The following is a 20,071-nucleotide window of genomic DNA, read 5'->3' as shown; positions in this document are numbered from 1 at the left end:
GCAGGATGAGTATGTGTGTGCTGGGGCACGGCGCCCCTTTGGTGAGGGTGAGTGTGTGTGTGCCGGTGCTCGGCGCCACTCTGGTGAGGGTGAGTGTGTGTGCCGGGGCTCGGCGCCCCTCTGGTGAGGGTGAGTGTGTGTGTGCCGGGGCTCGGCGCCCCTCTGGGGAGGGTGAGTGTGTGCCGGGGCTCGACGCCTCTCTGGTGAGGGTGAGTGTGTGTCGGGGCTAGGCGCCCCTCTGGGGAGGGTGAGTGTGTGTGTGCCGGGGCTCCGTGCCCCTCTGGGGAGGGTGAGTGTGTGTGCCGGGACTCGGCGCCCCTCTGATTAGGGTGAGTGTGTGTGTGCCGGGGCTCGGCACCCCTCTGGTGAGGGTATGTGTGTGTGTGGGCCGGGGCTCGGCGCCCCTCTGGTGAGGGTGAGTGTGTGTGCCGGGGCTCAGAGCCCCTCCAGTGAAGGTGTGTGTGTGTGTGCCGGGGCTCGGCGCCCCTCTGGTGAGGGTGAGTATGTGTGTGTGCCAGGGCTCGGCGCCCCTCTGGTGAGGGTGTGTGTGTGTGTGTGTGTTTGTGTGCCGGGGCTCGGCGCCCCTCTGGTGAGGGTATGTGTGTGTGTGGGCCGGGGCTCGGCGCCCCTCTGGTGAGGGTGAGTGTGTGTGCCGGGGCTCGGCGCCCCTCTGGTGAGGGTGTGTGTGTGCCGGGGCTCGGCGCCCCTCTGGTAAGGGTGAGTGTGTGTGTTGCCGGGGCTCGGCGCCCCTCTGGTGAGGGTGTGTGTGCCGGGGCTCGGCGCCCCTCTGGTGAGGGTGAGTGTGTGTGCTGGGGCTCGGCGCCCCTCCGGGGAGGATGAGTGTGGGTGTGTGCCGGGGCTCGGTGCTCCTCCGGGGAGGGTGAGTGTGTGTGCCGGGGCTCGGTGCTCCTCCGGGGAGGGTGAGTGTGTGTGTCGGGACTCTGCGCCCCTCTGGTGAGGGTGAGGGTGTGTGCCGGGGCTCGGCGCCCCTCTGGGGAGGGTGAGTATGTGTGCCGGGGCTCGGCGCTCCTCCGGGGAGGGTGAGTGTGTGTTCCGGGGCTCGGCGCTCCTCCGGGGAGGGTGAGCGGGTGTGCCGGGGCTAGGCACTCCTCCGGGGAGGGTGAGTGTGTGTGTCGGGGCTCGGCGCCCCTCTGGTGAGGGTGAGTGTGTGTGCCGGGGCTCGGCGCCCCTCTGGTGAGGGTGTGTTTGCCGGGGCTCAGCGCCCCTCTGGTGAGGGTGTGTGTGTGCCAGGGCTCGTCGCTGCTTTGGTGAGGGTGAGTGTGTGTGCCGGGGCTCGGCGCCCCTCTGGTGAGGGTGAGTGTGTGTGCCGGGGCTAGGCGCTCCTCCAGGGAGGGTATGTGTGTGTGTGTGTGTGTGCCGGGGTTCGGCGCCCCTCTGGTGAGGGTGTGTGTGTGTGCCAGGGCTCGGCGCCCCTCCGGGGAGGGTGAGTGTGTGTGCCGGGGCTCGGCGCCCCTCTGGTGAGGGTGTGGGTGTGTGTGTGTGCCGGGGCTAGGCGCCCCTCTGGTGAGGGTGAGTGTGTGTGTGCCGGGGCTCGGCGCCCCTCCGGGGAGGATGAGTGTGTGTGTGCCGGGGCTCGGCGCCCCTCCGGGGAGGGTGAGTGTGTGTGCCGGGGCTCGGCGCCCCTCTGGTGAATGTGTGTGTGTGTGTGCCGGAGCTCGGCGCTCCTCTGGTGAGGATGAGTGTGTGTGTGTCTGCCGGGTCTCGGCGCCCCTCCGGGGAGGGTGAGTGTGTGTGCCGGGGCTCGGCGCCCCTCGGGTGAGGGTGAGTGTGTGTGTGCCTGAGCTCGGCGTTCCTCTGGTGAGGGTGAGGGTGAGTGTGTGTGCCGGGGCTCGGCGCCCCTCTGGGGAGGGTGAGTGTGTGTGCTGGGGCTCGGCGCCCCTCCGGGGAGGGTGAGTGTGTGTGCCGGGGCTCGGCGCCCCTCTGGGGAAGGTGAGTGTGTGTGCCGGGGCTCGGCGCCCCTCTAGTGAGGATGAGTGTGTGTGTGTGCCGGGCCTCGGCGCCACTCTGGTGAGGGTGAATGTGTGTATGCCGGGTGAGGGTGAGTGTGTGAGGGTGAGTGTGTGTGCCGGGGCTCGGCGCCCCTCTGGGGAGGGGGAGTGTGTGTGCCGGGGCTCGGCGCCCCTCTGGGGAAGGTGAGTGTGTGTGCCGGGGCTCGACGCCACTCTGGTGAGGGTGAGTGTGTGTGTGCCGGGGCTCGGTGCCTCCTCTGGTGAGGGTGAGTGTGTGTGCCGGGGCTCGGCGCCCCTCCGGGGAGGATGAGTGTGTGTGTGCCGGGGCTCGGCGCCCCTCTGGGTAGGGTGAGTGTGTGTGCCGGGACTCGGCGCCCCTCCGCGCAGGATGAGTATGTGTGTGCTGGGGCACGGCGCCCCTTTGGTGAGGGTGAGTGTGTGTGTGCCGGTGCTCGGCGCCACTCTGGTGAGGGTGAGTGTGTGTGCCGGGGCTCGGCGCCCCTCTGGTGAGGGTGAGTGTGTGTGCCGGGGCTCGGCGCCCCTCTGGGGAGGGTGAGTGTGTGCCGGGGCTCGACGCCTCTCTGGTGAGGGTGAGTGTGTGTCGGGGCTAGGCGCCTCTCTGGGGAGGGTGAGTGTGTGTGTGCCGGGGCTCCGTGCCCCTCTGGGGAGGGTGAGTGTGTGTGCCGGGACTCGGCGCCCCTCTGATTAGGGTGAGTGTGTGTGTGCCGGGGCTCGGCGCCCCTCTGGTGAGGGTATGTGTGTGTGTGGGCCGGGGCTCGGCGCCCCTCTGGTGAGGGTGAGTGTGTGTGCCGGGGCTCAGAGCCCCTCCAGTGAAGGTGTGTGTGTGTGTGCCGGGGCTCGGCGCCCCTCTGGTGAGGGTGAGTGTGTGTGTGTGTGTGTGCCAGGGCTCGGCGCCCCTCTGGTGAGGGTGTGTGTGTGTGTTTGTGTGCCGGGGCTCGGCGCCCCTCTGGTGAGGGTATGTGTGTGTGTGTGCCGGGGCTCGGCGCTACTCTGGTGAGGGTGAGTGTGTGTGCCGGGGCTCGGCGCCCCTCTGGTGAGGGTGAGGGTGAGTGTGTGTGTGCCGGGGCTCGGCGCCCCTCTTGTGAGGGTGAGTGTGTGCCGGGGCTCGGCGCCCCTCTGGTGAGAGTGAGTGTGTGTGCCGGGGCTCGGCTTGTAAACTTTTGGGGTCTGCATAGAAGATGATTCTCTATAGTGAACTTGTGTAGCTGTATAAGGAGGTGGTCTCTGTATAAGGAGAGGCTCTCTGTATAAGGAGGGGCTCTGAGGGGCTCTCTGTATAAGGAGGGGCTCTCTGTATAAGGAGGGGCTCTCTGTATAAGGAGGGGGCTCTGTATAAGGAGGGGGCTCTGTATAAGGAGGTGGTCTCTGTATGAGGTGGTCTCTGTATAAGGAGGCGCTCTCTGTATACACACAGTGCTGGTGGGAGTCAGATCGGCCTATCACGTGGCCTCCTGGAGATTTTCCCCCCGGGACCCCCCCGCGGCTCTGCAGGTCGTACACACCCGGACCCCCAGCACGTGTGTCAATGTCAGGTCAGTGAGACCCCTGTATACCCCCGCAGCGCTGCAATACTCTATTACCCCCCCTCCCTCATCCTCTATTACCCCCCTCCCTCATCCTCTACTACCCCTCTCTCCCTAATCCTCTACTACCCCAGCAGCGCTGCAATACTCTATTACCCCCTCTCCCTCATCCTCTACTACCCCCCTCCCTCATCCTCTATTACCCCCCTCCCTCATCCTCTATTACCCCCTCTCTCCCTCATCCTCTATTACCCCCTCTCTCCCTCATCCTCTATTACCCCCCTCCCTCATCCTCTACTACCCCCTCTCTCCTCCTCTACTACCCCTCTCCCTCATCCTCTATTACCCCCTCTCTCTCATCCTCTACTACCCCTCTCCCTCATCCTCTATTACCCCCTCTCTCCCTCATCCTCTATTACCTCCGCAGCGCTGCAATCCTCTATTACCCCTCTCCCTCATCCTCTATTACCCCCTCTCTCCCTCATCCTCTATTACCCCCTCTCCCTCATCCTCTATTACCCCCTCTCCCTCATCCTCTATTACCCCCCTCCCTCATCCTCTATTACCCCCCTCCCTCATCTTCTATTACCCCCTCTCTCCCTCATCCTCTATTACCTCCGCAGCGCTGCAATACTCTATTACCCCCCCTCCTCATCCTCTACTACCCCCTCCCTCATCCTCTACTACCCCTCTCCCTCATCCTCTATTACCCCCTCTCTCTCATCCTCTACTACCCCTCTCCCTCATCCTCTATTACCCCCTCTCTCCCTCATCCTCTATTACCTCCGCAGCGCTGCAATACTCTATTACCCCCCCTCCCTCATCCTCTACTACCCCTCCCTCATCCTCTACTACCCCTCTCCTCATCCTCTATTACCCCCTCTCTCTCATCCTCTACTACCCCTCTCCCTCATCCTCTATTACCCCCTCTCTCCCTCATCCTCTATTACCTCCGCAGCGCTGCAATCCTCTATTACCCCTCTCCCTCATCCTCTATTACCCCCTCTCTCCCTCATCCTCTATTACCCCCTCTCCCTCATCCTCTATTACCCCCTCTCTCCCTCATCCTCTATTACCCCCTCTCTCCCTCATCCTCTATTACCCCTCTCTCCCTCATCCTCTATTACCCCCTCTCTCCCTCATCCTCTATTACCCCCTCCCTCATCCTCTATTACCCCCCTCTCTCATCCTCTATTACCCCCTCTCCCTCATCCTCTATTACCCCCTCTCTCCCTCATCCTCTATTACCCCCTCTCTCCCTCATCCTCTATTACCCCCTCTCTCCCTCATCCTCTATTACCCCCTCTCTCCCTCATCCTCTATTACCCCCTCTCTCCCTCATCCTCTATTACCCCCCTCCCCTCATCCTCTATTACCCCCTCCCTCATCCTCTATTACCTCCGCAGCGCTGCAATACTCTATTACCCCCTCTCCCTCATCCTCTACTACCCCTCTCCCTCATCCTCTATTACCCCCTCTCTCCCTCATCCTCTATTACCCCCTCTCTCCCTCATCCTCTATTACCCCCTCTCTCCCTCATCCTCTATTACCCCCTCTCTCCCTCATCCTCTATTACCCCCTCTCTCCCTCATCCTCTATTACCCCCTCTCTCCCTCATCCTCTATTACCCCCCTCCCTCATCCTCTATTACCCCCCTCCTCATCCTCTATTACCCCCTCCCTCATCCTCTATTACCCCCCTCCCTCATCCTCTATTACCTCCGCAGCGCTGCAATCCTCTATTACCCTTGTGACGGGAGACGCGCTTAATAACACATTTATATTTCGTGGGTCCTGATTGAGCAGAACAGGTTGAGCAAAATAAACTGAGATTTATTCCCTTGATAGGCAAACACACGACAACTGCAGAATACACTAAATAATTACACTCACGGGTAGAGAAACAGAGGATAATGTCCAGAAAGGTGCAAAGCACCAGAAGATTGTCTTTTAAAATGTAGTCCTTTTGCAAGGGCACAAATTGCCAGCCCCAATCCTTCTGTGAAAGTGCAAAGTCTTTTCTGGTTCTTTATGGGTTCGGTCTGGAATCCCCAGGGCTAACGAAATCCTGAAGCAGGGCTAGTTTCCTTGTTGCGATGTTTTTTTAACCCCTTGCGTTCTGGAATCGTAGCCGCTGTACTTAGAACCTTGCCCATGTCACATGGGCAAATCCTACAGCCAGCTCAGGTAACTCTGAGCATGCTCAGTAAGCAGCTTGGTAGCACTGCTAAGTAAAAAGGGGCCATTCATTTCTGGGGACGCAATGTCTGGAGTTTGGTCCCAAGGTGTGAAATAGCCAGGATGAGTAACAGGACCATCCTGATTAAGTGACACTTAAGAATCTGGGGTCTTTCATGTATGCATAACATTTGTCCTTAATGCATTACAAAGGCAGGCAGAAAAAAAAACAGCATCCTGCCTGTACATATTAACTGCCCCAGAAAGGCACTTCATCAAAAATATATGTTTCCCTTATGACACAGTTATATTTTAATATGTGTGTACTTGGGGATCACACTGAGGCGGCACCCAAAAATCAGGGTGCTGGCTCACTCCGTTCCTAAATTAGCAGTCTTAAAAGGGGAACAGCATATAAAATTAACCCCTTCATCCCCAATACGAAATAGGGGTAACCAACCGAGCCCACTGCCTTTATTAATGCGCTGATTACCCCCCATTTTCGCCACAACCCCCCTCCCTCATCCTCTATTACCTCTGCAGCACTGCAATCCTCTATTACCCCTCTCCCTCATCCTCTATTACCCCCTCTCTCCCTCATCCTCTATTACCTCTGCAGCGCTGCAATACTCTATTACCCCTCTCCTAATCCTCTATTACCCCCCTCCCTCATCCTCTATTACCTCTGCAGCACTGCAATCCTCTATTACCCCTCTCCCTCATCCTCTATTACCCCCTCTCTCCCTCATCCTCTATTACCTCTGCAGCCGCTGCAACACTCTATTACCCCTCTCCCCCTCATCCTCTATTACCCCCCTCCCTCATCCTCTATTACCTCCGCAGCGCTGCAATCCTCTATTACCCCTCTCTCCCTAATCCTCTATTACCTCCGCAGCGCTGCAATCCTCTATTGCCCCCTCTCTCTAATTCTCTATTACTCCCCTCTCTCCCTAATCCTCTATTACCCCCTCTCTCTCTAATCCTCTATTACCCCCCTCTCTCACTAATCCTCTATTACCCCCTCTCTCCCTAATCCTCTATTACCCGCTCTCATCCCTAATCCTCTAATGCCCCCCTCTCCCTAATCCTCTATTGCCCCCCTCTCCCTAATCCTCTAATACCCCCTCTCCCCTAATCCTCTATTACCCCATCTCCCTAATCCTCTATTACCCCCCTCTCTCTCTAATCCTCTATTACCCCCTCTCCCTAATCCTCTATTACCACCTCTCCCTAATCCTCTATTACCCCCCTCTCTCTCTAATCCTCTATTACCCCTCTCCCTAATCCTCTATTACCCCCCTCTCCATAATCCTCTATTACCCTCTCTAATCCTCTATTACCCCCTCTCTCTAATCCTCTATTACCCCCTCACTCTCTAATCCTCTATTACCCCCCTCTCCCTAATCCTCTATTACCACCTCTCCCTAATCCTCTATTACCCCCCTCTCTCTCTAATCCTCTATTACCCCCTCTCCCTAATCCTCTATTACCACCTCTCCCTAATCCTCTATTACTCCCCTCTCTCTCTCTAATCCTCTATTACCCCCTCTCCCTAATCCTCTATTACCCCCTCTCCCTAATCCTCTATTACCCCCTCTCCCTAATCCTCTATTACCCCCCTCTCCCTAATCCTCTATTACCCCCTTCTCTCCCTAATCTTCTTTTACCCCCTCTCTCCCTAATCCTCTATTACCCCCTCTCCCTAATCCTCTATTACCCCCTCTCTCTAATCCTCTATTACCCCCTTCTCTCCCTAATCCTCTTTTACCCCCTCTCTCTAATCATCTATTTACCCCCTCTCTCTCTAATCCTCTATTATTATCTATTATTATCGCTAATCTTCTCTCACTCCCCCCTCCTCTCGCTAATCTCTCTCCCTCCCCCCTCCTCCTCTCGCTAATCTTCTCTCACTCCCCCCTCTCTCGCTAATCTTCTACTCCTCTCTCGTCTCTCCCTCCCTCCCTCTCGCTAATCTTCTCTCACTCCCCCTCCTCTCGCTAATCTTCTCTCACTCCCCCTCCTCTCGCTAATCTTCTCTCACTCCCCTCCTCCTCTCGCTAATCTTCTCTCACTCCCCCTCCTCCTCTCGCTAATCTTCTCTCACTCCCCCTCCTCCTCTCGCTAATCTTCTCTCACTCCCCCCTCCTCCTCTCGCTTATCCTCTCTCACTCCCCCCCTCCTCCGCTAATCTTCTCTCACTCCCCCTCCTCTCGCTAATCTCTCACTCCCCCCTCCTCTCGCTAATCTTCTCTCACTCCCCCTCCTCCTCTCGCTAATCTTCTCTCACTCCCCCCCTCCTCTCGCTAATCTTCTCTCACTCCCCCTCCTCCTCTCGCTAATCTTCTCTCACTCCCCCCCTCCTCTCGCTAATCTTCTCTCACTCCCCTCCTCCTCTCGCTAATCTTCTCTCACTCCCCCCCTCCTCTCGCTAATCTTCTCTCACTCCCCCCCCTCCTCCTCTCGCTAATCTTCTCTCTCCCCCCCTCCTCTCGCTAATCTTCTCACTCCCCCCTCCTCTCGTTAATCTTCTCTCACTCCCCCCCTCCTCTCGTTAATCTTCTCTCACTCCCCTCCTCCTCTCGCTAATCTTCTCTCACTCCCCCCTCCTCCTCTCGCTAATCTTCTCTCCCCCCCCCCCTCCCCCTCTCACTAATCTTCTCTCACTCCCCCTCCTCTCGTTAATCTTCTCTCACTCCCCCCTCCTCTCGTTAATCTTCTCTCACTCCCCCTCCTCTCGCTAATCTTCTCTCACTCCCCCCCTCCTCTCGCTAATCTTCTCTCACTCCCCCTCCTCTGCTAATCTTCTCTCACTCCCCCCTCCTCTAGCTAATCTTCTCTCACTCCCCCCCTCCTCTCTCACTCCCCCCCTCCTCTCGCTAATCTTCTCTCACTCCCCCCCCTCCTCTCGCTAATCTCTCTCACTCCCCCCCTCCTCTCTCACTCCCCCCCCTCCTCTCGCTAATCTTCTCTCACTCCCCCCCTCCTCTCGCTAATCTTCTCTCACTCCCCCCTCCTCTCGCTAATCTTCTCTCACTACCCCCCTCCTCTCGCTAATCTTCTCTCACTCCCCCCCCTCTTCTCGCTAATCTTCTCTCTCACTCCCCCCCTCCTCTCGCTAATCTTCTCTCACTCCCCACCTCCTCTCGCTAATCTTCTCTCACTCCCCACTCCTCTCGCTTATCTTCTCTCACTCCCCCCCTCCTCTCGCTAATCTTCTCTCACTCCCCCCCTCCTCTCGCTAATCTCTCTCACTCCCCCTCCTCTCGCTAATCTTCTCTCACCCCCTCCTCTCGCTAATCTTCTCTCACTCCCCCCTCCTCTCGCTAATCTTCTCTCACTCACCCCCTCCTCTCTCGCTAATCTTCTCTCACTCCCCCCCTCCTCTCGCTAATCTTCTCTCACTCCCCCCTCCTCTCGCTAATCTTCTCTCACTCCCCCCTCCTCTCGCTAATCTCTCACTCCCCCCCTCCTCTCACTAATCTTCTCTCACTCCCCCCCTCCTCTCGCTAATCTTCTCTCACTCCCCCCCTCCTCTCGCTAATCTTCTCTCACTCCCCCCCTCCTCTCGCTAATCTCTCACTCCCCCCCTCCTCTCGCTAATCTTCTCTCACTCCCCCTCCTCTCGCTAATCTTCTCTCACTCCCCCCTCCTCCTCTCGCTAATCTTCTCTCACTCCCCCCTCCTCTCGCTAATCTTCTTTCACTCCCCCCTCCTCTCGCTAATCTTCTCTCACTCCCCCCCTCCTCTCGCTAATCCTCTCTCACTCCCCCCCATCCTCTCGCTAATCTTCTCTCACTCCCCCTCCTCCTCGCTAATCTTCTCTCACTCCCCCTCCTCTCGCTAATCTTCTCTCACTCCCCCTCCTCTCGCTAATCTTCTCTCACTCCCCCCCTCCTCTCGCTAATCTTCTCTCACTCCCCCCTCCTCTCGCTAATCTTCTCTCACTCCCCCCCTCCTCTCGCTAATCTTCTCTCTCCCCCCCTCCTCTCTCTAATCTTCTCTCACTCCCCCCTCCTCTCGCTAATCCTCTCTCACTCCCCCCCTCCTCTTGCTAATCTTCTCTCACTCCCCCCCTCCTCTCGCTAATCTTCTCTCACTCCCCTCCTCTCGCTAATCTTCTCTCACTCCCCCCCTCCTCTCGCTAATCTTCTCTCACTCCCCCCTCCTTCTCTCACTCCCCCCCCTCTCGCTAATCTTCTCTCACTCCCCCCTCCTCTCGCTAATCTTCTCTCACTCCCCCTCCTCTTGCTAATCTTCTCTCACTCCCCCCTCCTCTAGCTAATCTTCTCTCACTCCCCCCCTCCTCTCTCACTCCTCCCCCTCCTCTTGCTAATCTTCTCTCACTCCCCCCTCCTCTAGCTAATCTTCTCTCACTCCCCCCCCTCCTCTCTCACTCCCCCCCCTCCTCTCGCTAATCTTCTCTCACTCCCCCCTCCTCTCGCTAATCTTCTCTCACTCCTCCCCATCTCTCACTAATCTCTCTCCCCCCCTCCTCTCGCTAATCTTCTCTCACTCCCCCCTCCTCTCGCTAATCTTCTCTCACTCCCCCCTCCTCTCGCTAATCTTCTCTCACTCCACCCTCCTCTCGCTAATCTTCTCTCACTCCCCCCCACCTCTCGCTAATCTCTCTCCCCCCCATCTCTCACTAATCTTCTCTCACTCCCCCCTCCTCTCGCTAATCTTCTCTCACTCCCCCCTCCTCTCGCTAATCTTCTCTCACTCCCCCCCCTCCTCTCTCACTCCCCCCTCCTCTCGCTAATCTTCTCTCACTCCCCCCTCCTCTCGCTAATCTTCTCTCACTCCCCCCCTCCTCTCGCTAATCTTCTCTCACTCCCCCCCTCCTCTCGCTAATCTTCTCTCACTCCCCCCTCCTCTCGCTAATCTTCTCTCACTCCCCCCTTCTCTCGCTAATCTTCTCTCACTCCCCCCCTCCTCTCTCACTCCCCCCCCTCCTCTCTCTAATCTTCTCTCACTCCCCCCTCCTCTCACTAATCTTCTCTCACTCTCCCCTCCTCTCGCTAATCTTCTCTCACTCCCCCCCTCCTCTCTCACTCCCCCCCCTCCTCTCGCTAATCTTCTCTCACTCCCCCCTCCTCTCGCTAATCTTCTCTCACTCCCCCCTCCTCTCGCTAATCTTCTCTCACTCCCCCCCTCCTCTCGCTAATCTTCTCTCACTCCCCACCTCCTCTCGCTAATCTTCTCTCACTCCCCTCCTCTCGCTAATCTTCTCTCACTCCCCCCCTCCTCTCGCTAATCTTCTCTCACTCCCCCCTCTTCTCGCTAATCTTCTCTCACTCCCCCCTCCTCCTCTCGCTAATCCTCTCTCACTCCCCCCTCCTCTCGCTAATCTTCTCTCACCCCCCCTCCTCTCGCTAATCTTCTCTCACTCCCCCCTCCTCTCGCTAATCTTCTCTCACTCCCCCTCCTCTCGCTAATCTTCTCTCACTCCCCCCCTCCTCTCGCTAATCTTCTCTCACTCCCCCCCTCCTCTCGCTAATCCTCTCTCACTCCGCCCCTCCTCTCGCTAATCCTCTCTCACTCCCCCCCTCCTCTCGCTAATCTTCTCTCACTCCCCCCCTCCTCTCGCTAATCTTCTCTCACTCCCCCCTCCTCTCGCTAATCTTCTCTCACTCCCCCCCTCCTCTCGCTAATCTTCTCTCACTCCCCCCCTCCTCTCGCTAATCTTCTCTCACTCCCCCCTCCTCTCGCTAATCTTCTCTCACTCCCCCCTTCTCTCGCTAATCTTCTCTCACTCCCCCCCTCCTCTCTCACTCCCCCCCCTCCTCTCTCTAATCTTCTCTCACTCCCCCCTCCTCTCACTAATCTTCTCTCACTCTCCCCTCCTCTCGCTAATCTTCTCTCACTCCCCCCCTCCTCTCTCACTCCCCCCCCCTCCTCTCGCTAATCTTCTCTCACTCCCCCCTCCTCTCGCTAATCTTCTCTCACTCCCCCCTCCTCTCGCTAATCTTCTCTCACTCCCCCCCTCCTCTCGCTAATCTTCTCTCACTCCCCACCTCCTCTCGCTAATCTTCTCTCACTCCCCTCCTCTCGCTAATCTTCTCTCACTCCCCCCCTCCTCTCGCTAATCTTCTCTCACTCCCCCCTCTTCTCGCTAATCTTCTCTCACTCCCCCCTCCTCCTCTCGCTAATCCTCTCTCACTCCCCCCTCCTCTCGCTAATCTTCTCTCACCCCCCCTCCTCTCGCTAATCTTCTCTCACTCCCCCCTCCTCTCGCTAATCTTCTCTCACTCCCCCTCCTCTCGCTAATCTTCTCTCACTCCCCCCCTCCTCTCGCTAATCTTCTCTCACTCCCCCCCTCCTCTCGCTAATCCTCTCTCACTCCGCCCCTCCTCTCGCTAATCCTCTCTCACTCCCCCCCTCCTCTCGCTAATCTTCTCTCACTCCCCCCCTCCTCTCGCTAATCTTCTCTCTCCCCCTCCTCTCTCTAATCTTCTCTCACTCCCCCCTCCTCTCGCTAATCCTCTCTCACTCCCCCCCTCCTCTCGCTAATCTTCTCTCACTCCCCCCCTCCTCTCGCTAATCTTCTCTCACTCCCCCCATCTCTCGCTAATCTCTCTCCCCCCCTCCTCTCGCTAATCTTCTCTCACTCCCCCCCTCCTCTCGCTAATCTTCTCTCACTCCCCCCCTCCTCTCGCTAATCTTCTCTCTCCCCCCTCCTCTCTCTAATCTTCTCTCACTCCCCCCTCCTCTCGCTAATCCTCTCTCACTCCCCCCCTCCTCTCGCTAATCTTCTCTCACTCCCCCCCTCCTCTCGCTAATCTTCTCTCACTCCCCCCATCTCTCGCTAATCTCTCTCCCCCCTCCTCTCGCTAATCTTCTCTCACTCCCCCCTCCTCTCGCTAATCTTCTCTCACTCCCCCCCACCTCTCGCTAATCTCTCTCCCCCCCTCCTCTCGCTAATCTTCTCTCACTCCCCCCTCCTCTCACTAATCTTCTCTCACTCCCCCCTCCTCTCGCTAATCTTCTCTCACTCCCCCCCTCCTATCGCTAATCTTCTCTCACTCCCCCCCTCCTCTCTCACTCCCCCCCCTCTCGCTAATCTTCTCTCACTTCCCCCTCCTCTCGCTAATCTTCTCTCACTCCCCCCCTCCTCTCGCTAATCCTCTCTCACCCCCCCTCCTCTCGCTAATCCTCTCTCACCCCCCTCCTCTCGCTAATCCTCTCTCACTCCCCCCTCCTCTCGCTAATCTTCTCTCACTCCCCCCCTCCTCTCGCTAATCTTCTCTCACTCCCCCCCTCCTCTCGCTAATCTTCTCTCACTCCCCCCCTCCTCTCGCTAATCTTCTCTCACTCCCCCCTCCTCTCTCACTCCCCCCCTCCTCTCGCTAATCTTCTCTCACTCCCCCCTCCTCTCGCTAATCTTCTCTCACTCCCCCCCTCCTCTCGCTAATCTTCTCTCACTCCCCCCTCCTCTCGCTAATCTTCTCTCACTCCCCCCCTCCTCTCGCTAATCTTCTCTCTCCCCCCCTCCTCTCTCTAATCTTCTCTCACTCCCCCCTCCTCTCGCTAATCCTCTCTCACTCCCCCCCTCCTCTTGCTAATCTTCTCTCACTCCCCCCCTCCTCTCGCTAATCTTCTCTCACTCCCCCTCCTCTCGCTAATCTTCTCTCACTCCCCCCCTCCTCTCGCTAATCTTCTCTCACTCCCCCCCTCTTCTCTCACTCCCCTCCCTCTCGCTAATCTTCTCTCACTCCCCCCTCCTCTCGCTAATCTTCTCTCACTCCCCCTCCTCTTGCTAATCTTCTCTCACTCCCCCCTCCTCTAGCTAATCTTCTCTCACTCCCCCCCTCCTCTCTCACTCCTCCCCCTCCTCTTGCTAATCTTCTCTCACTCCCCCCTCCTCTAGCTAATCTTCTCTCACTCCGCCCCTCCTCTCTCACTCCCCCCCCTCCTCTCGCTAATCTTCTCTCACTCCCCCCCTCCTCTCTCACTCCCCCCCCTCCTCTCGCTAATCTTCTCTCACTCCCCCCCTCCTCTCGCTAATCTTCTCTCACTCCTCCCCATCTCTCACTAATCTCTCTCCCCCGCTCCTCTCGCTAATCTTCTCTCACTCCCCCCTCCTCTCGCTAATCTTCTCTCACTCCCCCCCTCCTCTCGCTAATCTTCTCTCACTCCCCCCCTCCTCTCGCTAATCTCTCACTCCCCCCCTCCTCTCGCTAATCTCTCACTCCCCCCCTCCTCTCGCTAATCTTCTCTCACTCCCCCTCCTCTCGCTAATCTTCTCTCACTCCCCCCTCCTCCTCTCGCTAATCTTCTCTCACTCCCCCCTCCTCTCGCTAATCTTCTTTCACTCCCCCCCTCCTCTCGCTAATCTTCTCTCACTCCCCCCCTCCTCTCGCTAATCCTCTCTCACTCCCCCCATCCTCTCGCTAATCTTCTCTCACTCCCCCCTCCTCTCGCTAATCTTCTCTCACTCCCCCCTCCTCTCGCTAATCTTCTCTCACTCCCCCCCTCCTCTCGCTAATCTTCTCTCACTCCCCCCTCCTCTCGCTAATCTTCTCTCACTCCCCCCCTCCTCTCGCTAATCTTCTCTCTCCCCCCCTCCTCTCTCTAATCTTCTCTCACTCCCCCCTCCTCTCGCTAATCCTCTCTCACTCCCCCCCTCCTCTTGCTAATCTTCTCTCACTCCCCCCCTCCTCTCGCTAATCTTCTCTCACTCCCCTCCTCTCGCTAATCTTCTCTCACTCCCCCCCTCCTCTCGCTAATCTTCTCTCACTCCCCCCCTCTTCTCTCACTCCCCCCCCTCTCGCTAATCTTCTCTCACTCCCCCCTCCTCTCGCTAATCTTCTCTCACTCCCCCTCCTCTTGCTAATCTTCTCTCACTCCCCCCTCCTCTAGCTAATCTTCTCTCACTCCCCCCCTCCTCTCTCACTCCTCCCCCTCCTCTTGCTAATCTTCTCTCACTCCCCCCTCCTCTAGCTAATCTTCTCTCACTCCGCCCCTCCTCTCTCACTCCCCCCCCTCCTCTCGCTAATCTTCTCTCACTCCCCCCCCTCCTCTCTCACTCCCCCCCTCCTCTCGCTAATCTTCTCTCACTCCCCCCCTCCTCTCGCTAATCTTCTCTCACTCCTCCCCATCTCTCACTAATCTCTCTCCCCCGCTCCTCTCGCTAATCTTCTCTCACTCCCCCCCTCCTCTCGCTAATCTTCTCTCACTCCACCCTCCTCTCGCTAATCTTCTCTCACTCCCCCCCACCTCTCGCTAATCTCTCTCCCCCCCATCTCTCACTAATCTTCTCTCACTCCCCCCTCCTCTCGCTAATCTTCTCTCACTCCCCCCTCCTCTCGCTAATCTTCTCTCACTCCCCCCCCTCCTCTCTCACTCCCCCCCTCCTCTCGCTAATCTTCTCTCACTCCCCCCTCCTCTCGCTAATCTTCTCTCACTCCCCCCCTCCTCTCGCTAATCTTCTCTCACTCCCCCCTCCTCTCGCTAATCTTCTCTCACTCCCCCCTCCTCTCGCTAATCTTCTCTCACTCCCCCCTTCTCTCGCTAATCTTCTCTCACTCCCCCCCTCCTCTCTCACTCCCCCCCCTCCTCTCTCTAATCTTCTCTCACTCCCCCCTCCTCTCACTAATCTTCTCTCACTCTCCCCTCCTCTCGCTAATCTTCTCTCACTCCCCCCCTCCTCTCTCACTCCCCCCCCTCCTCTCGCTAATCTTCTCTCACTCCCCCCTCCTCTCGCTAATCTTCTCTCACTCCCCCCTCCTCTCGCTAATCTTCTCTCACTCCCCCCCTCCTCTCGCTAATCTTCTCTCACTCCCCACCTCCTCTCGCTAATCTTCTCTCACTCCCCTCCTCTCGCTAATCTTCTCTCACTCCCCCCCTCCTCTCGCTAATCTTCTCTCACTCCCCCCTCTTCTCGCTAATCTTCTCTCACTCCCCCTCCTCCTCTCGCTAATCCTCTCTCACTCCCCCCTCCTCTCGCTAATCTTCTCTCACCCCCCCTCCTCTCGCTAATCTTCTCTCACTCCCCCCTCCTCTCGCTAATCTTCTCTCACTCCCCCTCCTCTCGCTAATCTTCTCTCACTCCCCCCCTCCTCTCGCTAATCTTCTCTCACTCCCCCCCTCCTCTCGCTAATCCTCTCTCACTCCGCCCCTCCTCTCGCTAATCCTCTCTCACTCCCCCCCTCCTCTCGCTAATCTTCTCTCACTCCCCCCCTCCTCTCGCTAATCTTCTCTCTCCCCCTCCTCTCTCTAATCTTCTCTCACTCCCCCCTCCTCTCGCTAATCCTCTCTCACTCCCCCCCTCCTCTCGCTAATCTTCTCTCACTCCCCCCCTCCTCTCGCTAATCTTCTCTCACTCCCCCCATCTCTCGCTAATCTCTCTCCCCCCCTCCTCTCGCTAATCTTCTCTCACTCCCCCCCTCCTCTCGCTAATCTTCTCTCACTCCCCCCCTCCTCTCGCTAATCTTCTCTCTCCCCCCTCCTCTCTCTAATCTTCTCTCACTCCCCCCTCCTCTCGCTAATCCTCTCTCACTCCCCCCCTCCTCTCGCTAATCTTCTCTCACTCCCCCCCTCCTCTCGCTAATCTTCTCTCACTCCCCCCATCTCTCGCTAATCTCTCTCCCCCCTCCTCTCGCTAATCTTCTCTCACTCCCCCCTCCTCTCGCTAATCTTCTCTCACTCCCCCCCACCTCTCGCTAATCTCTCTCCCCCCCTCCTCTCGCTAATCTTCTCTCACTCCCCCCTCCTCTCACTAATCTTCTCTCACTCCCCCCTCCTCTCGCTAATCTTCTCTCACTCCCCCCTCCTATCGCTAATCTTCTCTCACTCCCCCCCTCCTCTCTCACCTCCCCCCCCTCTCGCTAATCTTCTCTCACTTCCCCCTCCTCTCGCTAATCTTCTCTCACTCCCCCCCTCCTCTCGCTAATCTCTCTCTCACCCCCCTCCTCTCGCTAATCCTCTCTCACCCCCCTCCTCTCGCTAATCCTCTCTCACTCCCCCCTCCTCTCGCTAATCTTCTCTCACTCCCCCCCTCCTCTCGCTAATCTTCTCTCACTCCCCCCCTCCTCTCGCTAATCTTCTCTCACTCCCCCCCTCCTCTCGCTAATCTTCTCTCACTCCCCCCTCCTCTCTCACTCCCCCCCTCCTCTCGCTAATCTTCTCTCACTCCCCCCCTCCTCTCGCTAATCTTCTCTCACTCCCCCCCTCCTCTCGCTAATCTTCTCTCACTCCCCCCCTCCTCTCGCTAATCTTCTCTCACTCCCCCCCTCCTCTCGCTAATCTTCTCTCACTCCCCCCCTCCTCTCGCTAATCTTCTCTCACTCCCCCCCCTCCTCTCGCTAATCTTCTCTCACTCCCCCCTCCTCTCTCACTCCCCCCCTCCTCTCGCTAATCTTCTCTCACTCCCCCTCCTCTCGCTAATCTTCTCTCACTCCCCCCCTCCTCTCGCTAATCTTCTCTCACTCCCCCCCTCCTCTCGCTAATCTTCTCTCACTCCCCACCTCCTCTCGCTAATCTTCTCTCACTCCCCTCCTCTCGCTAATCTTCTCTCACTCCCCCCCCTCCTCTCGCTAATCTTCTCTCACTCCCCCCCTCCTCTCGCTAATCTTCTCTCACTCCCCCCCCTCCTCTCGCTAATCTTCTCTCACTCCCCCTCCTCCTCTCGCTAATCTTCTCTCACTCCCCCCCTCCTCTCGCTAATCTTCTCTCACTCCCCCCTCCTCTCTCACTCCCCCCCTCCTCTCGCTAATCTTCTCTCACTCCCCCCCTCCTCTCGCTAATCTTCTCTCACTCCCCCCCTCCTCTCGCTAATCTTCTCTCACTCCCCCCCTCCTCTCGCTAATCTTCTCTCACTCCCCCCCTCCTCTCGCTAATCCTCTCTCACTCCGCCCCTCCTCTCGCTAATCCTCTCTCACTCCCCCCCTCCTCTCGCTAATCTTCTCTCACTCCCCCCCTCCTCTCGCTAATCTTCTCTCTCCCCCTCCTCTCTCTAATCTTCTCTCACTCCCCCCTCCTCTCGCTAATCCTCTCTCACTCCCCCCCTCCTCTCGCTAATCTTCTCTCACTCCCCCCCTCCTCTCGCTAATCTTCTCTCACTCCCCCCATCTCTCGCTAATCTCTCTCCCCCCCTCCTCTCGCTAATCTTCTCTCACTCCCCCCCTCCTCTCGCTAATCTTCTCTCACTCCCCCCCTCCTCTCGCTAATCTTCTCTCTCCCCCCTCCTCTCTCTAATCTTCTCTCACTCCCCCCTCCTCTCGCTAATCCTCTCTCACTCCCCCCCTCCTCTCGCTAATCTTCTCTCACTCCCCCCCTCCTCTCGCTAATCTTCTCTCACTCCCCCCATCTCTCGCTAATCTCTCTCCCCCCTCCTCTCGCTAATCTTCTCTCACTCCCCCCTCCTCTCGCTAATCTTCTCTCACTCCCCCCCACCTCTCGCTAATCTCTCTCCCCCCCCTCCTCTCACTAATCTTCTCTCACTCCCCCCTCCTCTCGCTAATCTTCTCTCACTCCCCCCTCCTATCGCTAATCTTCTCTCACTCCCCCCCTCCTCTCTCACTCCCCCCCCTCTCGCTAATCTTCTCTCACTTCCCCCTCCTCTCGCTAATCTTCTCTCACTCCCCCCCTCCTCTCGCTAATCCTCTCTCACCCCCCCTCCTCTCGCTAATCCTCTCTCACCCCCCTCCTCTCGCTAATCCTCTCTCACTCCCCCCTCCTCTCGCTAATCTTCTCTCACTCCCCCCTCCTCTCTCACTCCCCCCCTCCTCTCGCTAATCTTCTCTCACTCCCCCCCTCCTCTCGCTAATCTTCTCTCACTCCCCCCCTCCTCTCGCTAATCTTCTCTCACTCCCCCCTCCTCTCTCACTCCCCCCCTCCTCTCGCTAATCTTCTCTCACTCCCCCCCTCCTCTCGCTAATCTTCTCTCACTCCCCCCCCTCCTCTCGCTAATCTTCTCTCACTCCCCCCCTCCTCTCGCTAATCTTCTCTCACTCCCCCCCTCCTCTCGCTAATCTTCTCTCACTCCCCCCCTCCTCTCGCTAATCTTCTCTCACTCCCCCCCTCCTCTCGCTAATCTTCTCTCACTCCCCCCTCCTCTCTCACTCCCCCCCTCCTCTCGCTAATCTTCTCTCACTCCCCCTCCTCTCGCTAATCTTCTCTCACTCCCCCCCTCCTCTCGCTAATCTTCTCTCACTCCCCCCCTCCTCTCGCTAATCTTCTCTCACTCCCCACCTCCTCTCGCTAATCTTCTCTCACTCCCCTCCTCTCGCTAATCTTCTCTCACTCCCCCCCTCCTCTCGCTAATCTTCTCTCACTCCCCCCCTCCTCTCGCTAATCTTCTCTCACTCCCCCCCTCCTCTCGCTAATCTTCTCTCACTCCCCCTCCTCCTCTCGCTAATCTTCTCTCACTCCCCCCCTCCTCTCGCTAATCTTCTCTCACTCCCCCCCTCCTCTCGCTAATCTTCTCTCACTCCCCCCCCTCCTCTCGCTAATCTTCTCTCACTCCCCCTCCTCCTCTCGCTAATCTTCTCTCACTCCCCCCCTCCTCTCGCTAATCTTCTCTCACTCCCCCCCTCCTCTCGCTAATCTTCTCTCACTCCCCCCCTCCTCTCGCTAATCTTCTCTCCCCCCCCTGTCTCTTGCAGCCCTCACCTCCCCGGGGAGCTGTGTGTCTGCACTGAGAGCGGGTCTCTGTATCTCTGGAACATAGAAAGGGGGTGAGAGGCTGTGTTACTGCGTTACTGTGTTACTGTGTTACTGTGTTACTCTCTCATCCTGTGTTACTGTGTTACTGTGTTACTGTGTTACTGCGTTACTGCGTTACTGCGTTACAGTGTTACTCTCTCATTCTGTGTTACTGTGTTACTCTCTCATCCTGTGTTACCGCGTTACTCTCTCATCCTGTGTTACTCTCTTATCCTGTGTTACTGTATTACTGTGTTACACTCTCATCCTGTGTTACTGTGTTACTCTCTCATCCTGTGTTACCGTGTTACTCTCTCATCCTGTGTTACTGTGTTACTCTCTCATCCTGTGTTACTGTGTTACTCTCTCATCCTGTGTTACTGTGTTACTCTCTCATCCTGTGTTACCGTGTTACTCTCTCATCCTGTGTTACTGTGTTACTCTCTCATCCTGTGTTACTGTGTTACTCTCTCATCCTGTGTTACTGTGTTACTCTCTCATTCTGTGTTACTGTGTTACTCTCTCATCCTGTGTTACCGCGTTACTCTCTCATCCTGTGTTACTCTCTTATCCTGTGTTACTGTATTACTGTGTTACACTCTCATCCTGTGTTACCGTGTTACTCTCTCATCCTGTGTTACTGTGTTACTCTCTCATCCTGTGTTACTGTGTTACTCTCTCATCCTGTGTTACTGTGTTACTCTCTCATCCTGTGTTACTGTGTTACTCTCTCATC

General features: G+C 57.5%; 1 long non-coding RNA gene across 1 annotated transcript in view; it reads left to right on the top strand.

The window, feature by feature from the left end:
• LOC142481337 (uncharacterized) overlaps positions 1-20,062 on the top strand; it is a 34,819-nt gene extending 14,757 nt beyond the window's left edge. Inside the window, exons 3-4 of the long non-coding RNA XR_012795748.1 lie at positions 3,406-3,523; positions 19,296-20,062. This is a non-coding gene — a long non-coding RNA (uncharacterized LOC142481337). The remainder of the gene's footprint in view (positions 1-3,405; positions 3,524-19,295) is intronic.
• Positions 20,063-20,071: the final 9 nt, after the last annotated feature.

The sequence above is a fragment of the Ascaphus truei genome, unplaced genomic scaffold, assembly GCF_040206685.1.
Source record: "Ascaphus truei isolate aAscTru1 unplaced genomic scaffold, aAscTru1.hap1 HAP1_SCAFFOLD_2540, whole genome shotgun sequence".
Taxonomy (NCBI): Eukaryota; Metazoa; Chordata; class Amphibia; order Anura; family Ascaphidae; genus Ascaphus; species Ascaphus truei.
Note: the sequence above shows the minus strand (reverse complement) of the source record. Positions and strands in the feature narration are given on the sequence as shown.